The sequence below is a fragment of the Chlamydotis macqueenii genome, chromosome 1 (assembly GCF_036417535.1).
Source record: "Chlamydotis macqueenii isolate bChlMac1 chromosome 1, bChlMac1.mat, whole genome shotgun sequence".
NCBI classification, from domain to species: domain Eukaryota; kingdom Metazoa; phylum Chordata; class Aves; order Otidiformes; family Otididae; genus Chlamydotis; species Chlamydotis macqueenii.
The window spans coordinates 54,760,228-54,780,238 of record NC_141556.1 but is presented as its reverse complement, the minus strand read 5'-3'; the positions used below and the strand labels follow the sequence as shown (position 1 = coordinate 54,780,238).

Below are 20,011 nucleotides of genomic sequence, written 5' to 3'. Positions count from 1 at the left end.
GAAAGCAAAGCAAAAAGCTTTCCCTTGTGAAGCAGGCAGTACAGTCAGGAAAGGCAGAGCTATGGAGAAGAGCCGATTATGGTAAAGGACTGATGAAAGGTGGACCAGGACCTCTGTGGAGCAAGGAGGAGGATTTGAACCCACAGCAGGTAAGGAGCGGGGACCGTGTGGGGACACCACAGAAATAACTCCCTAGCAGAGCAGTGAGGAACAGCCTGGACATGAACTGGATGGGGATACAGAGGGGTCTACCCTGGACGCAGAGGAGGGGATCAGGAGAAACACAGTAAGGAAGCTACTTCACATCTCTGGTGTCACAACCAATTCAGTTGTGAACAGTTTAACAGGTCATTGTCTGAACAGTTCATACACCCTCTGGTTCTGGAGTAATTACATCCATCCTGTAAAAAGACATCACATAATGAGGTCTTCCAATATCACAGAAGCAAATAGGGGAGTAAGCAAAATGTCTGACTCTACTAGGAACAAACCAGAAAATAGCACTGATTCCATAATGCTATGATACAAGTCCAAGACACATTCACCTCTGCAGCACTGAAACCTGCTCAACTCATCCTACCTTGGAAAGGGAATACAAGGAATGGAGGGGGTTCAGCAAGCAGCAACAAAGAGACTTGGAAGACAGCAAATGCTTACGTGAAGTCCAGATGTGCTGTGTGCTAGGAGAGGGGAAAGAAAGTCTTCTAGTGCAACCAGCCTGCGTACTATAGCTGCAACATAGTGGGTGCACCCCATCCACCCATCCATCTCTCACAGCCAGCCACCGCAACCTGGCAGTGACTGCCATCAGCCAGGGGAGAGAGCCATCCCTTGAACAGACAGCAAGGCAGAGTCTTCCTCCACACCTGCTAAACTGGATACAGTGCACGCAGAGTCTTCACTGTGGAGCCTCATGCTTGATATTTCCACAGCCTCGCAGACAAATGGCTTGGCTGGGTTGCTCACCCTACCCTCTTCAACATAGACAGCACAAACTGTCATGTAAAAGAAATCGAGAGACCTGCTTTAAACCGACTGCAGAAATATATTGGAGCCTTACCCACACTCTCGAGTTTGACAGCAACTTAATTAGGTCAGGGTATAGCTGTGCTGTAACAGATTCCTTGGACTTGGCTCTATCCAAGGTAGAGACACACACGAATGCTGCTTCAGCTTGTATCTGCTCGCTTGCCAGCAGCCTGGATTCTTGAAAACCTACTCCAAGTGAGTAGCCCGTCTCAGATCACAACTCAGGCCCCTGATGTGGGCTCCCAGCTCCATACTTCTGCAACGGCCTCCAACAGTGGCACTAAGGACAGCTGAGTCTGAGCCAAGGTACAGCTGCCTGCTGCTGAAACAGGCCTGCAATAAATGCCAGAGGAGAAGGGGAGGCAGGCTCCAGGCAGCGTGTGCAAACCACTTGTATTGATGCAGGCTAAGGTCATTCCAGGGACCAGTTTGACACCCGTGATTAAAGCATAATCAAGAAATGTTTCCTGACAGTGAAGTCTATTAGGCTGTGGAACAGGCTCCCATGGGACGCGGGGGAAGCCCCATCCTGCAGTCTCTGTAAGGAGCGACAGAGCAGGCAGCAGAGAACTGAGCCCCGGTACTGGTGAGATGGCCTGATGGGGCCAGTCCCACAAGATGCCTCTTTCAGGAGTAACACCAACTTAAGAAATTCCCTCTGCCCCTCCTGCAACACCTCCTCCTCAATTGTACCAACACTGCTTCTTATAAGGCAGCACTGTGGACTAGATCATTGTGGCCTCAGTCATTTCACATATTCAGAGGGACGGGGCTTTTGACCCACATCGGGTCACCGATGTATTTTACACCATGGTCCTACCAATGGTTGCATCCACACAACTGATGGGATGACAGTGGTGGTACAGGCCAGGAATGGGAGGTGGGAGGTGAGGAAATAGGAATTTCTTAGGCCGTGCTAAAAGTATCTTTATACTAATCCTGTGTGCATGAATTTATGCAAAGAAAGGCAGTGGAGGATGCAACTAGGGTGCAGAGCGTGAACTAAACTGTGATTTAGTATGGTCAGACCTGTGTAACTGGACATGACCTAACATATATGGACATTATCTTAATTTACAGCAGAGAATAATATATGTTAATAATATATATGGCATCAAATAAGTTTCTAACACACAGGGCTGGCAGCAACTTCGTAGTTTAGGTCCAAAAGATTGTCTCAGTTTTGACTTTATTTAATGTTTAATTGCCTCCCTTAAACATTTCCTTTCTGTATTTTTTGAATGGGGGAAAGATGAGCTTGGTTTTGAACTGTGCAGATCCACAGGAACGCATATTATGCCCCATTTAAAGCTAGCAGATGCCTATCTCCCTTCTTGATATTTTTTTTTGTTTGGGGGATGGGGTGGGGGGGGAAGAAGGTGTTAAGAACATCACAAAGTTCAAAATCAATGTCTCAACTTGTAACACACTTCCCCCTCTCCCACAACACTGGTTGCAGAAGCTACCCACGGCTGACACTACTCATGAAGCTCCATATGGTTCTGCTTCCCTTCATTTTCCCTCAGCCTTACAAACTTTGGCACTGCTCAGGTTTTCCTGGTCCTTAGGAAACAGGAGAGATTCCAACAATTCCAGCTTCTCCTTCCTTTGCTTTTACAAAGCTCCCAATGGTGCCATCTATGAAAAACCTACTGTGATGGTAAAGCATAAAGGCAAAGTTGTCTGAACATCACTGGTGCTGTAGAATTTTTCATATTGTGCTTAGTATTGTTAACCCTTTCTCACATTGCATTAGAGTTGAAGGACCTCAGCAACATCAGAGTTCCTCATATTCAGCACAACGTACACATACAGCAACAAACATCTGTGCCTGACTAACAGGCTAGTAGTTATTTTATTCAAGGTAGAAAGGCTTCGAAATGGACTGTCATTTTAAAGCACCCATGAGTTGACAACAGATTGTACAGTTATCACAAACCACTCAAAGACAGCTTCCAGTACACCTGGGAAGTAACCATGTACACAGTGAGTACCCTGTATGCACCATAACTCAGCAAATGCCTTTTGCAGCTCCCTTCTACACTCAGTCATGAAGGATATAGATCATTACAGCCTCCAGCTATAGAGCTTTAGCTCACAGAGTAGCAGCTCACACTTTTAGCTCTGGAGATCCCCAGTTCAATCTGCTGCATGTCAGCCAAGAGGGCAGCTGTCATACAATTACAGCCACAACTTTGCATGTGAAAAAGTAGGGAGAGCGAACAGAGATCTTATTATAGAATTCTGGTTGCAACCTGCTGAACAGCTCCCTATTTAAAGTAACTTCTTGTAAAGAGAAGGGAGAGGGAGCAAAAAAAAAAAAAGTAAAAAACAGGAAAGAGAGTCTTCCAACTTAGCTTCTCAATTATCTCTGTTTTGCAGGACAAATCAGGGCTGCTTCTCAAGAAGTCTTTTATTACAAATGCATACATATATATATATTAGACGAAGTACACAGGTTCAGAGCCAGGAGTAAGGTTCCAGCCCCTTATCAGTCAAAAGAAAAAGAAAAAGAAAAAATTTTCATTGCTGCAACCAAGGTCTTTGAAGTCCAACAAGGCATCTCAGTTTCTTTCTGAACTACAACCATTCAGCAGCAGCCAAGCCATTTGGCTGTGCAGTTTAAGTATTAAAATCAAATTTTATTAAGTAATTTTTAAATTAAGTAAATTTTATTAAGTAAATTTTTAAAAATTTAAGTATTAAATTAAATTTAAGTTCAAGACATCTTAACTCAGTTATATCTTGTTTTTTTCAAACTGTACATACAAGCTCTCAGAGAAACTTCACAGAGAATCCAGGAGAATATGTTTGAACTACAAAGGTACAAACCACAGCGAAAAAAAAAATCAGTCTCAAATGAAAAGATCTTTTAATGAGTGCAACACAAAACAATTAGACCAAGTTTCTTCTCATCCGTTAATCTTTCTGCAGATCCTTCTGCACACACAGAGTGATTTCTGAGCCAAACTATTTTCCAAGCCAAGACTTTCAAAACAGAATTTGAAACAATGTAATCCAATTTTAAAGAAACATTAGTTTCCCCCCAACAACTATTCTAGAAATCTGTCTTTCCTCAGTAAAGCTATTTCAGGCTTAAGATACAGACTAAATTCTTTGCAGAACATTCTCCTCTCCTAGACAGCCCCACCCATCCATCCATCTGGGATGCAGCAGCACAGAACCTGTAGGTTCCCGGTGCCCGGGGTGAATCAACCACTTTGAACCACCAGCAGCAGATGGGAGCTAACTCCCCAGCTTCCTACAAACTACTTACCTGCTTGCTAAATACCACTCAAAGTAGACCGATCCGACTCAAACTGTTCCGTACCTGCCTGCAAGAACACAGACTCGCTGAAACACGTCAACTAGTTCACACACGCTACACCGGTGGCCCTCCAAAACTCCCCAAAATGCAGTGCCGTGCTTCCAACAGGATTTGATGGAGAAGTGCCTTGTAGACAGCCAAGGTGCAAGGTGTTCAGGTGATTGCTAACACCAAGCACAAGCCTGCAACAATTCTCTGGTGACATCCTCTTGTCAGCCTTGTTTCTGAAGACACATTTGGCTCATAGTCTTCTGCTCCTCACCTCAAGCAAGACCTACTCAGGAAACACACAAACTATCTGACCATCTCCCTCCCTTTAGAAGAGGGTGAGGGAGACAATCAAGGACATAAATCCCAGTTTAGAAGAAAGCTATGTGCAGCTGCAGCAGCACAGAAACATTTGGGGCTGATTATACACAGGCAGCAAAACCCTGGCTGGGCTCATCCCACAGAAGGGAACCATAAAAGGTTCACCTCTCCCTCACCTACTGCAACCAGGCAAAGCTCATGAACATCTGAACCGCACTTGCTGCAGACGTCCAATGAAAACAGAACAACCCTATGCAGAAATGACTGAAACGAGACACCATTATGCTATTTTCTGGTATTATTTCTGTAAATTTAGCACTGCTAAAAGGTTCCAGATAGACACTCTCCGGAGACCAAAAATCCTTCGCCTATCCTGAGAAGATATGCAGAGAGAACAGAGCAAAACATCTACGTGCTTTTCTCATCTCTCTCCGCCTGCCGAGGCTGAAATGACTGACAAAGGTCCAAAATGAGGGACACACATAAATTATTAATATTGCACTAGTAGTCTCGCTGTTGCTGTGACAGTCTAAAGACTTAACAGAAGCAGGCTCTGCAGGGAAATACCACTGCACTTCAAAATCATTCATTCAGGAAACTTACATACTGAGGAGAAAAGAATCATTCTGCAGCACACTCTGTCAAACCCCTCAGCTTTAAGACCCTTGATTTCTAAAGCAAAAGCGATTTTAACAAGAACAGGAAATCAACATGAAACATAAGGAGCTTCAGATTTCTAGTAAGCAACACTGGAACAGCATTACTTCCGGACACAAACTCTAATAAACATCTCCTCACGCCTGACCTGGAAAGTCCATCCCACTTCTGAGAGCCAGTTAGGTGTTTTGTCTCTGCAGGCTCTCTGCTGAAACAGCCAAGTGGCACACCGGCAAGAGGATAATGGGTAGCCACGCACTACCAAGTGGAAGGGAGCCAAAAAGCCACTTCAGTTTGCCGCTCAGGCTGCAACCTGTGCTTTAAGCCTGTGTGAGGCTCCAGATTCACATTCTCTCCAACTATTTCATTACACATTTCATGTTATACCTGCTGCCACAGCAGCCACGTACCCACAAGCGGTACACAAAGAGCTCCAGCTCCCTACTGATCTGTTTGCTGCCTCCCCCTCGTTGCAAGAGTTTATGCAGGGGTATCAGTCTGTTTTACATTAATTTCTAGAACTGGGACCAACGACCTGAACTTTGACATTCTGAAAAAAAGTTAAATTATTTTCATCTTTCTTAGTAATCAGAATAGATTTATGTCTCATTTAAAACACCAAATTTCCCTCCAAAAATATCTGAAGTAGTTACTGAAATGTTTTCTTTACTAAAGCCCTGCAAAGCCTCAAGATTATTAATAACATTTTGAATATAAAGAGGCACAACATTGCTCCACAGTAAATAAATAAAAAAAAAAGAAAGCAGTCAAATTTTCACACAGTAATTAATTTTGAAAACTAGCACTTTCTATTAAAAATTCTTGCATTTTATAAACCAAAAAGGTTTCCAGTAATTCTAGACACTGATGGGGGCAAAGAAAAAATAGACCCTACCCCCAGCTGGATGGCATTCCTCTCTTTGGATGCAATGTGGTAACATTTGATTGACGCATCTGATCCATTCCAAAACTCCAGGCGATGTTTTAATCATCAACGGGCAGAATCCTATTAATTTTCAGGGAAAAAAAAAATAGAAAAACAGAGTAGAATATGGAGGCAAAACACAGAGCACCTCGCATTTGTCTAGCAGATCCAGCTGATTTAGCTAGGTCCATAATAATCAACAGATCAAAGACCAAGCTGATGGCAGAAACTCACATCTACCAGTGTGAGCCCCTTCCTCCCCTCCACCCTCGTTCTGCCATCTCAGCTCAACCCAGCGTCCCAACTCAATGTGGAACGTTCATCCCATACCAAAGGAAATTAAATAGGAATAGGGAAGGGAGTGGGAAGAGATAAAAGAGGGTAAATAGGGATAGCGTTGAAGAGCCCATTGGCATGCAACCAAGAGCCTGCACAGGCCCTTGCTACAGCAGAAAACAGGAGATCAGGCACGTACAAGGAGATGGCAGGAGAGCAGATTGCGAGAAGGTGAAGGTTCAAGTGGTCCCTGAGCTCAGAGGGTAAGAAATGGCAGCAGCCAGAGTACAGAAGTGAGCCCTAGCATGCACAACGAGCTCAGCCTTCAGTAGCAGCAACACACCAGGTGACCTGAGCTTGGTGTCTGCTGTGATAGGCACTTTCATTACCAACAGGCATGGTACGAGAAATACAGTGTGAACCTTCCACATTAAACAAGGCTTCCCAGTCCACCCATAAATTCGTTTTGCTATCAGCCAAACCCAGAGCCACCAACATCAACTACTTTTGCTCTGAAACAAGACTTCACTTACAGTCTTGCACCCAACAGCTGTCGGCATTTCATTTCAGTGCTGATGAGCGCTGCAAGCTCTCAGGACCCACAAGCGTAAGAGGCAACACAGGCCCAAGAGGAATTTATCTGTTCCAGCAGCAGTCAGAAGGCCAGCACTGCCAGTCTGACCCTTCCAGATGGCCAGCTGACGCGTCCCAGTCAACCAACCTGGAGCTGGGCAGCTTCCCACTAGAAGTGGAAGCCTGGCTGAATGGTCAGCAGGATGGCTGGGAAACACCTCTGGTTCAGATGGCCAGCTGCCCATTTGGGAGCTCAAGCCACACAAAGATCTCCAGGCACATCAGTCAGTCACCCAGTTGCTCCTTACATCTGTTCTGTGTTCCCAAACCTTGGGACGATTAAGCAGAGAAGAGATGGATGGGAAAAAGTAGGGAAGGGAAAAACAAGTTGTCTTCCTGCAAAGGGAAGGGAGCAGCAGGCTAAAAGATGAGATCTTACAGCAGGAAAAGTGGTCGCTACAGCGCGGAGCCGGAGCTGGGGGAAACGGGAGGGGGCCATTAGCAGAAAGAAGGCAGGCGAAGGCATGCCACCGCAGGGAACGGGAAGAGCGTGTAGCCCAGGGCTGATAAATCAGATATTGCTGTCAGACTAGTACGCTTGCCCCTAAAGCCTCTGCTGCTGACTGGGGGCCCTAGGCTCAGCAACAAGCAGGACCTGCCACAAGCATGCCCACCCGGCAGCTTCAGGTAGTTGTTTAAGGCATCTCAGGTCCGGATCATTAAATACCCTGAAGATAAGGACACAGACCTTGAATTCGACATGACGTGGTCACGTGGAGCTCGCACAAAGAGAGAAGGATACGCTCCCAGCCCTGACAAGGACTGCACAGCTGCAGCTCGCGCCTCCCTTAGGCTCCTCAGAGCAAGCGGTTGCATACCCAGCCAGACTGTCTTTGTAAGCAACACCCCCCGGCCCTTCAGGGGGGCCTGAACCCTGGACCATCAGCAGTGAAAGCACAAACCTCCACCTCACACTCTAAATAATTAAACTCTGTGGGAGCAGCAGCAGACTCATAAAACTCTTACACAGACCAAGCCAGCCATTAATGGGGGTCAAAGATGAACGCTCTATTTTTTTTAAGTGTGCTTTGATGCGTGGGGAGAGTGGTGAGAGGAGATCTTCATTACCCTCTCTGGTACCTGATGAATTTTTCCTTTCCTGGCTATCAACACCTCCTACTTCCACCCGAACCCCATACTGCTGGCAATCATTCGGGCAGCCAGAGACAATTAGAAGGTGTGTTTGGACGACATCTGCGCTCGCCGGTCACCTGCAGGTAGGGAAGCAAGAGGCTTCGCTGAGCAAAACCAGCCTCTACCAGAGGCTCAGCCCGTGCCTATTACGAGGTTTGGGTTTCACATGGATGCCACCGGCTGGAATCCCAGGGCCAGCACGATGCCCAAAGTCACGCAAACCACAACCTCACACACCGTCTCCCCTACAGCAAGGCACGGAGCAGAGCGCAAGCCAGTAAAATCTGTCGGGATTATTAGCTTGGGCTGGCAGCCAGAGCTGGGAGCTGCCACAAGGGCAGGGAGGCTGCCTGCAGCCCTGCAGGTCAGCGGGAAGGAAGTGGAAGTCCCCTGACAGGCGAGGAGAGGCAGCAGGCAGGAAAGGCAAGATGCAGTTGAGAAAAGGTCACAGAAACACTAGTCTGACCCGCCCCTTCTGGCCTTAAAATACATATATACACAGACACGTGTGAGCTTCTTACTACTACGCTTTGTTCAGACATTTTAAAGAGAGCTCTGCTCTTCCCACCCGCTTCGCATTCCCCCAGATCCACACCACTTTTCAAAATGGTTCTTTAGGCTTTCCCTCAATGAAAGCCTCAGGCAGAGATAAGGGAAAGCAGGTTGTTTGGAGGTAGGGGTCACCACATCAACACAGAAAACTCTCCCAGCATCACGCAGGGACGTTGGACGCTCTATTGGCAGTGCCGCTTCCAGACTGCACCGGCCAAGCATCTGCCAGCCTGTTTTCTCTGCTGCCCTTGCTCCGTGTGGAGGAGAGGCCACAGGCTGGAAGCGGCTCTGGGATCGAGGCTACTGTGCTGAGAAAGTGGCTGATGTACCAAAGCCAGCTTTTACTTGTTATTTATAAGTAGTCCTAATAGATGCCCCTTTTTTTTCAGGTCAGTAGGAACCTTCTCCCAGAAAACCCCAATAACTTCCCTCTGAAAGTGCAAGTAAGAGCTTTACACACAACACCAGCACTCATCTTTCCCAGCACAGCAAAAGCAGCAGCTGTTATTTCCATTATTCTTGGAAATAAGGGGGGAAATAGCTAGGACTCTCAAGCCTTGGCACCTCTTCCCTCCCACCGTTTGGCTACCAGAGCTACGGTTACTATTCAGGGCAGAAGTGCTCAACAGGGCACACATTCCAGGGGGTTGAGCCATCCTGTGTGGCCAGGCTCAAAATGGTAGACAGCGATGGATAGAATAATTAGAGAGTACAACAGAAACCGCAACATAAAAACAAGCAGCTTCTATTACAAGAAGCGGTTCTAGGGCACGGTTAGATCCTTCACTCCATATGCTGGGCCGTGGTGGTGCCTCAGGAGCCTGCCACTGTTATCTGTTTGCAATCACGTTTCAGCCTGTCTTTCTGCTTAATGCACGAAAAGCAGAGCTAATCAGATTCGCTCTCTCTTTCTGCTTTATGTCTCCCGTTCCCAAGCATGCTCTGTGCTGCTTCAGCTGATGTTCAACTAACACTAGCCAAGAGTACACAGTGAAAAAAAAAAAAAAAATTGGAACTACCTTTTAATTTTAGTCCTTCTTTCCACCTATTATGTCTGAAATTCCTTCTACACTTGAGCTTTGCAAACAAAAGTCAGGAAATTCCCGTTTCCCTCTCTACACCACACCCGGCTCACTTATGAGTTCCCTTCTCCAAACTGCTCCTCCAGTTGTATCTGGGCAATTAATTATAGCACAGACTGATGAGGCTTTCCTCTCACTCTCTGGGACAGCTTTTTAAAATATTTGCTGGCTAGGAACCTCCACAGAAAGATGTCTTCTGCTGGCACTGTAATAGCCGCTCTTTGTTAATCCATCTGAAGTGACCATCACATGCTCTCCTACTCCCTCTCCCCCCAGTTCTATTCAATTATTGCAGGGAACTCTAACCTGCCCTCTGCATTTCCAGTGTGAGGACAAACAGGGCCCTGGAATGGCTGCTTCTTTCTCTGCATTCCTTTGCAGTCCACAGGGCAGCTGGAGCATTGCGAGAGTCAGCTGTAATACCTGGATCTTTGCTAGAACGACCAACACAACAGCAGAGAAGCCCCCAGAGTGAGCAGATTGCAGGAAAGTTCAGCTAATAGATCCAGGAAAAGACTGGCTTACAGGAACACCCATCATCATGAGCCAGGTGAAGCAGCACAGGAGGAGAGTCACCCATTACAAGCACAACTGAAGATCTGCCAGAAGAACAACAAAAAACCCCAGCAAGTATTTACAGGAGATGAGAAAGAGATGTAGGTGGAAGACAAAAGTGCCAGGATACATATCTCTCCAGGAGAAGTGGAAAAAAAGGGAGACTGCAGAGACGAAACCCCAGACAGCCCCTGCATCTGTACACATCCTCCAGCCAATACCCACTACATCAATCAGAACAATGGCAGCTCTGGAGAAGACCTCGATTATCCAGCTCCTTCACTAACATCTTCCCCAGACTGCATGCATGTGCAAGGGGACAAAAGAAAAACATACTTCTCAATTAGATTACTTACAGCATTTTCTATATTGCCCTCTCTCTTATAAATGTGTCTTTAAAAAAAAAAATTGCAGCTGGCTTATAAGTGTGCCAGATCTAAAAAAAACCCCATATCCTTGAAAACAAAAATGCTTTGTGTTTAGCATATCCAGTGGCACCATCATTTAATATCAATACATCGGTTCTTTCCTTTATTCACTCCATCCTTGGAACACAAATCCACTGTAACAGCCACCAAGTGCATAATCTTACTATGCAAAGCAACACAACCATACAATAATCTTCCTCTTGCCATAATGTCTTCACATACCAAGAAGAAGAATTTAGGCTTACATGCTTTAAAAAAAAACCCAACCAACTGCAGGACAGCATGAAACAAATCTCTAACAACCCTCAGGTTGGAGCAAATTGCCTCATCCCTCCCTACTACCTTCCTTATTTGAAAATGGCTGCACAAACGTTGCTAATTTGTGCGCTACACCAGTTGCAACTGCCCCTCCCGCCAGGTACAGCCGCTCGGTCGGTCCACACATGCATAGGTTCACTGCATCCGTCTGCCTCTGGCACACTGCTCTTCACTGACATCATCTTCACCTTCATGCTGTATAAAATTCACCAGACAGACACAGTATCTGCTCCTTTAGCCATAAAGCAATCACTGTAGGCCAACAGACGCCTCCATCTACTCTCCCAAATGCACACTCTGACCTGCACTGTGCCCCTGCTAAGTAGATGCTGGGGCATACATCTCTTTAGGTGACGCATCCCTCCTTCCCCGCAGTCAGCGAGGGTGAACACAGACACACCAATACATCAATGGCAAAGCTGAGGTAGAAACACTGTTCACAATGGTCAGCGGAACGTTCGCCGTGGCCAGTTCCCACGGAATATGAGCTTCAGCATCTCCCTGGCTTCATCACAACCCTGGTGCCGTTCTGCAACACCACAGCAGCATCTCTCAAGGCCTTCCCAATTTTTCTGAATTTTCCCTGAAAATCAGTTAGGCAGTAGCACCTGGAGCAACTGCAAGTCACAGTTCAGAGATGGAAAGACTTCTTCCTGGTGCCATGGTACTCAACTTCAGGCCTGGCTCACCATGGATACATAGAAAATTCTCTGGACGTTTCTCTGCCCTTGCCATTTATCCCAGGCCTCAGGGACCACCTGGTCCCACCAACTCCGAAGCCTCAGTCCAAACAGCTGCCATCACTACATTTGGGGAAGCTCTTTCATGAACTCAGCCTACAGCTCTCTCCTCAGGCAGTCTCCTTTTGCCCTCTCATAGGGGAGGGTTACGGCTACTATTTTTTGAGCCCTTTAATAATAATATATGAACCTAATAATAATTTTTATTACCATTATTAGGCTCATAGCAACGGGCTGTTAGCAATGGGCTCTCGCGAACTACGGTGTCTCTTACTGCAGAGGCAGTGAAACTCAACCTTTTCCCTTTTTTCCCCCTTTTTAAAATACTGCTTGGGAATGGAGTCAGCATCTGGAGGCGCACAAGTATATCCCGGGGAAAGAATGAGAGGAGTGGACAAGAAGGGAGGGACCTGAAAATGAAGGCTGAGGGCGAGGTTTCACATTACAGCTGAACCAGGCTAATAGTTCACCACTGCCAAAAAAGGGGGCCCCCGCTTCCACCTTTCTTTCATTCCCTACCTTTCACTGCTGGCAAAACAAATCTCGCCCCTCCTGCATGGCAGCTCTGATACTAGTCTGAACCTGGTGAGCAGGTTCAGCTCTCCATCCTAGGAGAAAACTACCCACTTTTTTTTCTATTTTTGGGCAAGTCAGCTTTCTGAAAGCTGAACAAGCTGGATCCGTTTAGTACCAAGGCGGGCACAAGGCAAGGAATATGGCCACAGAGCCATGAACAAGGCATGACCACCCTTCTTACAAGGAAGAAGTGGTTAGATCGGCTCAGTCACAGTGAGAAAATCTATTCTTACCCACATGAAACTGCGGTTTCACCCAACAAGTATACCGGTTAGCACAAAATAAGGGGGCTAGCTGAAAAGCCTGCAATAGAGATGTCTGCTAATAATCTTAAAACAGAGAATTTTACCTATTATTAGGCTCTACCTACCAGTAGCATTTCTGAACTGGATGATGAAGGCAGCCATGTAGGTAAAGACTGACACTAAAACTGAACAGACCCAAGTCAGTCAAAAATATGAGAGATACTGCAGGATTCCAGTAATAATTGTGCCTATTTCTAAGTTGGACTCTGTTATTATCAAACAAGATGGCTGCCTTCACCACTATGCTCAGAAATGACTGTTTTCATTATAGACTTAACAATTAGTTTCAGGGTGCTCTTGATACAGCATTTTTCTTTCCCCATCAGTTTCTACATCATCAGTTGAACAAAAATAATGCAGTTCTTTTCGATTAAAAAAAAAAAGAACAAAAAAACAAGCCCATATTACTCCACTGTCTTTATTCCTCTCCACCTCCTCTGCTCAATTACTAAAAGCAATTTACAGACAATAAATGTAACTTCACAGCTGCCTGTATGAAGTATTCCCTTCATTTTATAGATGAGGTTACAGGCTATACAGAAATTAATATCAGCGAAGTCTACTTCAAAGCTGGATAAGCAAGAGGAAGAGATGAACTCTTAAAGAACACAGAACATGCCTGTACTCTAGTAAAACCAATAATAAAGAATTAAGGATGTTACCAGTCAGATATAAATTCCTTGAATATATCTGCTTAAATACAGTAACAAACAAAAGCTTGCTTGGTTTTATTCTATTCTATGTTTTGCTTGGTTTTATTCTATTAGGAACAACATCATGAGATTTCAAATTTACCCCTCAGCATCTCATAGACCAAACATGCCTGCTTCACTAGTAAACATATGCTTAACTGCTAACCTCACGGACTCAAAGAGGACTGGGTCTTCCCAGCTGGTGCATGATCACCAGGAATCTGCTGCTAGAAATGCTGCACATGATTTTAATTGATGAAGATAAGCAAGTCAGGAGAGAGTCAAACATTTTCTGCCACAGCCTCACGGGCTTTGGTTTGGCTAGGAGAAGCAAGAATCTATGCCTGTTGTTAAAATTGCCAGTGGTGACTTTGAAAAAGCACCAGGAGTAGCAACACTAAAGGAGAAAAAAAAAAAAAAAAAGTGCAATTTTGTACAGGCACTCTTCTGATGATAACTGCTCCTTAAGGCTTAATAAAAATGCACGGCCAACTTTTCTTCTTCCACCCATTAGTAGAGCTCAGAAATAGCACCTGAGTCTAGTTACACAACTCAGCAGGCCCAGCTTCTCCCAGGAAAATATCACCAGCATGCAGGTACTCTGAAGGCTGAGTCATCTGAACAGTTCCTTCAAGGGAAAATAATCTTATTAAGAATTGGGGTGTTGGTATTGAAAACAAAACGGAGTGTTTATTTTGGCACCCTTTAATTACGCTAGTTTCACTCTGTCCATTTAGCACCAAACCTAACACCCATAGGTTAGTAAATTCACCATGCTCCTCCATCCATCCCCAAAATCCTTTTCTGAAACCATCCCTTCTTCAGCCAACAACCGCTTGTCATTGCCCCTACGTTTCCTTATCCCCCACTAACACAGACTGGTATTTGTACAACCACAGCACTTGGAAAACTAATTTAGGATTAAGACCTTCATTTCTAGCCTGCATACAAATACCAGACACACTTAAACCAGCAGGGTGTTGTGGGCTTCTGTGCTGTGACTAGTTTAAAACCAAAAGCCGTATCATGTACGCATCAAAAACCAGATAGGCTTCAAGATGGACCAAAAAAATCAAACACCACAGAAAGGATTGGGACTTGTAAAATCTCTCACATGGGGAGAGCTGATAAACACAATAACATTTCTATCAGAACTGCCATTTTCTGCATTTTCACTGCAGCAAGTACAGATGTTTGTGCCCAGTGATACTTGTGCCCTTTTCACCCAAGCCTGCAATGGCATCGCAGCTTCGCATTAGCCCTGAAAATGGCTCAGCAGATGTAGGTGCTGCAGAAGGACTCCTGCCCCAGCAAGCAGGAGTCCATGTACGGAGCACACAACCCATGCTCCCTTTTCCAGGCAAGATCTGGGGTGTCTGTGCCAACCCATCAAGCCCCCAAACCTCCCAACAGTTGCACAACAACAGCAGGAGGAGAGAGGCAACCTCATGGGTTTGAACAGGTAATCCTGCGGTTTAAACTGACACCTCGATGTTATCAGCAACGCTGCAGGAGTCCAGAGCTCCACTCCTACCACGACTCCAGTCAGCAGCCACCATCTGCTCCACATGAGGACACGCCACAGCACTCCTCCCTCTCCTAAACTCTTCCAAGGGGGATGGACTGTGAAAGAAACCAGTGGCTCAGGCTGAGAATTTTATTTTTGAGGTTAGTAAATCTGTTGTGGAGACTGATCCACTGATATTTTTCTAATATAAGGAACATATAAGATGCCTAGAATTTGATAGCTGCTTTTTAATTAAATTGAAATAAGTAAATCACAGCCTGTTGCCATGGAGAATGAACAGACACAGCCTCTTGACTCCAGGGCAGGATCAAGCAGGAGAGGCAGACAAGGCTGTGAAATTAAAAACACCTATTTTAAAGCAAATGGTCTTGATAATTAGCAAAAAATGTGGCATAGGGAAATAATATAACCATATGGCAGGAAGTGGTTTTCAAGGTGAACTACAAAGCTGTTTTAAATAAATGAATAAACTGCTGGAGCTGCTGGGTCACTCGCAGAATCATATATGCAGGACCAAATATTATTTTTAAAATACACCAAAAAATATCAAATAGTTCTTCTTTCAATTTCCCGCCTATAGCCTGCCTCTGTGTCCGTTCTTATTTTTAAGGACTTGTTTCAAGTGATTAACATTTGCACCCATTTGCAGTTACCAGAGAGCCATCAAACTCACACATTTTCAAAAGCCTTCCGCTTCACCCTGAAGCAAGAACCACGTTTATGGGATATAAAACCTTTCATCTCTTCCTCAGTGTCATTACACAATCCTGGCCAGGTCATGAGACACTAATAATCATTCCTGAAGCTGTGCATCCCTGTTATGACTTCTATGACAAAGTGACCTGGGGTGGGATTTGTCCCCCGCACACCATGTATCCGACCCTGTGCTACGCCTCTCAAGGAGCACAGCTCAGAGAGAGATGAAAGGTAATGCTGCTCGGTCAGGGGGAGGCAGCAAGGCCCTCGGCACAAGCTTGGCTGAGGGACAAGAGCCTTCCCAGTTTGTCCAGAGCACAGGGCATCAAAATATTCCACCCCTTCCTGCTCCCAACCTCACCTGCTGCCAGGTCACCCCTGTCCGCAAAGGTTGCCCAGAAAGATGGAGCTGGATAATTGATGTTGCTCCTATGCCACCTCTGCAGAGAGGGTATCGTGTGGCGGTTTTCCCACCCTTAAGGCACTTGTGCTCTGCTTGGATCTAAAAGGACCACAGCAAGGAAACCTCCTCATCACCTTTTTGAGCCCAGCCAGGGCAAATCTGAGCAAGATCACCTTACAATTTCCAGAGAACATGTGCATCAACTTTGTAATAGCTTAAAAATACTTGAAATAAATTGTAGCTGATGACTCAGTTTCAAAAATGTGCTGTACATTTTTCTGAAGGGAAGGGACAGATGAACTAACTTCCACTTCAAACATCCCGTTCACTCTAAGGAAAAAGCCATTCTTTTCTCCTGTTTTGTGAAGACACAAGTTGCCAGCCACAGTCATTAGTCTTCCACGGCAGCTAATGACCCATATGAAACAAACTGTCAGGGTCCCAGTCCAGGCCCTCATGACACAGCCGGTTACATTAAAAATCAGTCATATTTGCAGCACTAATCAGCAGAATTTGAGATGGTTATTGACAAGTTCTCTTCTGTTCCCCACCACAACCAAGAAACACCCCACAAAGGGGGGGGGGGGGTCAGGACAGAAATCTTAGAAAAATAAGAGGTTGGTGAAAAATGAGCAACTAAAATCAGTACTGCCTGCTTTTATGGTTTTGCCCCATAGTTCGGAGCATTCGCTGCTTTAACGGAAGTCACATTACACAAAATCCATGGCTTTCATTAAAAATAAACTCCAGGGGCAAGTCTGCATAAAGATATGCATAAACTTACCAATCTGTTTCACCCTGAAGAGCACCAACAATGACCCCAGTGCCACTCCCTAAAAATGCTGGGGTTTGGGCAGCACAAGCGGGCTAACTCATTGTCTTTGAACAGTCGAGGCTGACAGCGGTATCTGCCCAACCTCCTCACTCACGCACCCCCTTTCTTACCAAAGCCTTCAGCAAGAGGAACTGTGAAACATTTTGGGATACATTAGCTGCACTGGAAGGTGGTACAGACCCTTGGTTTCCCCTCTCCACACGGCTTTCCCTGGTATGCAATTGGTTTCCTGCTGCTTGAGCCATAGTCCTGCCCCACCACCTGAACACATATGGCTTCACCGGGGCTGTTTCTCTTCTTAAGAGACTTCACACAATTATCAAGGCCAGCCTAGCGCCTTCCTCTGAAAGGGAACTGTGGTTTCTTCTCCGTCCCCACAAGCCAAGATAACCACACAGGGGAAGACGACTCCTTCCCAGGGACACTCCCAGTTGGACAGAGCCAGGGTTAACAGGCACCTGCATTGAGACTCAGGCGGCCACTCAGCGTATGAAGGAAGATGCTCGCTGTGCCCAGGAGATTATTTTTGTATCACAGGAGAGAGGGTCGTGGGCCAAAAATAAAAATTTAAAAAAAGAAAGAACAAAAAAACCAAAACCCTCACACATAAAACCATTCCCTTCAGCAGCATCGCACTGAGCTGTACACACAAAGAGGGAAGAGCACTCGCGGGGCCAAGTCCCCTGCCCAGGCCCTCCACAGCCCCCCGTTCCCACCACTTGTGCTTTCTTCTACCCACAAACTTCTCCTGACCTCTGCACCCCAAACACCCATCCCAGCACCACACTCTCAGCACCCGCACACAGTGAAACTGGGGCAGAGCGCTTCCCAAACAAGAAGAGGTTTGGGACGCCAGCCCTGCTGGGTTATTTTTCAGAGGGCAGCGGGTCTCGCCATGCCGCTGCCTGGGCTCCCACCGGGAGTTTCCAGCTGTCAACCTCGGTGGCTTTGAGGCCACTTGCTCGAGGAGCACGTTGCACATGTGCACGTCCCTGCCACTGTCAACAACTTCCAGTCACAGCCGCGGTGGGCAAGTCCCGGGTGGGCAAGGGGCTGCCCACCACCGCCAGCGGTAATCCAGCTTGGGAAAGGCAACTCCTAAGAGGGTTGGCGCTTGAACAAAAATTAAGATGGCCTTAATATTCTTCTTAACAGCCAGAAAGGTCATAAGGGGGGGGGTGTGTGAGAGAAGGGAGAGGAAGGAGGGGGGATGCAATGCATAAAACCGCCCGGCGTTAACTGTCTGTTGGCCATAAAAAGAAAATAACACGCAGGAATTGGAGGCTAACGACGGCTGCACGCAGGCAGCCGCACAGAAACCCAGGGGAGGGGGTGAGCGGCAGCCTGCGAGAAGCATCGCGCCCCCCCACCCGCGCTCAGCGGCCCCCGAGCGCCCGCCCCGCTCCCCCCGCCGCCGGGCAGGCCCGGCCGCCGGACCCCCCGCGCACCGGCGCGGAGCCGCCCGCCTTTCACAGGCGGGGAAGGCGGCGGAGGGTCGCGGTGGGCGGCCGGTCTCCCTCCTCCCGCAGCGCCCCGTCCCCGGGGGGGGGGGGGGCGCGGGGAGAGCTCGGGTGACGGCCCGCTTAAACACAAACAGCACCCCCGGTAAAATAAAAAATAACAAGAGATAAAAAAAAAAAAAGTCACCTCAGAACAAATAAGAGAGGGGGGAGGGAGAGGAGAAGGGGGTGCCAGCCCCCCGTCAGGGTGAGGACCCCCGTTCTCCGCCCCTCCCGCGAGGTGGGGGGGGCGGGCGCCCTCGCGCGCAAGGTGAGGCGGGCGGGCAACCGCCGTAACGGCCGCCGCTTACCTGTGGGGGCCGGCCCTCAGGGTCCCATGGCAGCCCCGTCCCGCCCCGCCCCGTCCCGTCCCGTCCCGTCCCGCGGCGGGCAGAGGGGCTCCCGATTCTTTGTTGCGCGGAGGGGAGCGGGTACGGATCCTGTCAGCTCATGTGACGCGGCGGGTTCGGTCTACGGGGCTTTTTTTTTTTTTTTTTTTTTTTTGGCTGTTTTTTCCTCCTTTCTCTCCCCTCTCCCCTGCCCGCCCTCCGCCGGCGCTCAGGGCAGGCCCCGCAGCCGGGCGCGGGTCTCAGGCCCGACTGGCTGCTGGCAGAGCGGCAGCGGCGGCGGCGGCGGGGGAGGAGGAGGAGGAGGAGGAGCCGCCGGCGGGGCGGGCTCCCTCGGCAGGGCCGGGCGCGGAGGAGGGCTCTGGCATCTCACAGCGCTGCCTGGAGCGGGAGGCGGCGGGGGAGGGCGCTGCCCCGGGTCCCCGCGCCCCGTCGTGTGTCGTTCCCCACCCCCCCGGCTCCCGCTCTCGCCCCGGTTTCCTGAGAAGAGGCGGGCGCGCCCACCCCCGAGGCCTCGGTGGGATCGGCCTCTGCCCCGGCGCGGCGGCCGGGAAGGCCCCGCTGCAGCGGGGGCAAGGGAGGCGTGGTGGGCCTCGGGGCAGGCGCCGGCTTTCCCAGAGGAGGCGGCCAGGGGGGTGTTGCGGGGCCGCTGGGGGGGTCAGGTAGGCAGGGGCTTCGCCGGCCACCTTTAGTGCAGGGGAGCAGTGGGTAAAACGACCCCCTGAACAGTGGTTTTGATCCCCTCCTGAGGCTGCTGTTGCTACACTTCGGGCCCAGATGCATAGGCCTGGGCCTGCTGCAGCAGTCTAGAAAGTAAAAACGTAATTATGGGTGTTCGAGTTGGGGCTCGCAAGAAAAGAGAGGAAAACCCCTCGTTTTCTCTAGAAGAGATCAGAGAAATAGCAGTACTGAGTCAGATCAGCATCCTGCCTCCAAGAGTGCTGAACAGACAAACCGTAAGCCAGTTGGCTCCACCAGCGGACCGTGACGCTGCCCTAGAAGAATCCCCCATGACCTAGTGATCCTGTGGTCAGGTACTTCCCGACCCACATCTAGGGTCTTCATATTCAACAGCTTCCAAAGTATTTTTGTTCAATGCATTGTCTTTTTTTTTTTTTTTTTGAACTATGTGAAATTTTCATATCTGCTACATCATGCAGCAAG

At 47.8% G+C, this 20,011-nt stretch overlaps 1 protein-coding gene across 7 annotated transcripts in view; it reads right to left on the bottom strand.

The window, feature by feature from the left end:
* TCF20 (transcription factor 20) overlaps positions 1–19,157 on the bottom strand; it is a 132,026-nt gene extending 112,869 nt beyond the window's left edge. For 4 of the 7 annotated variants that reach the window (XM_086751854.1, XM_086751881.1, XM_086751904.1 and 1 more), the window contains exons 1-2: positions 18,812–19,156; positions 6,219–6,329 (exon numbers count right to left, since the gene is read on the bottom strand). The gene's annotated coding sequence lies outside the window, so the exon portion shown is untranslated. Of the gene's footprint in view, positions 1–6,218; positions 6,330–18,811 lie in introns of all 7 variants that reach the window. The other 3 variants (XM_086751888.1, XM_086751897.1, XM_086751873.1) reach the window with 3 other exon arrangements.
* Between the last annotated feature and the right edge of the window lie 854 nt (positions 19,158–20,011).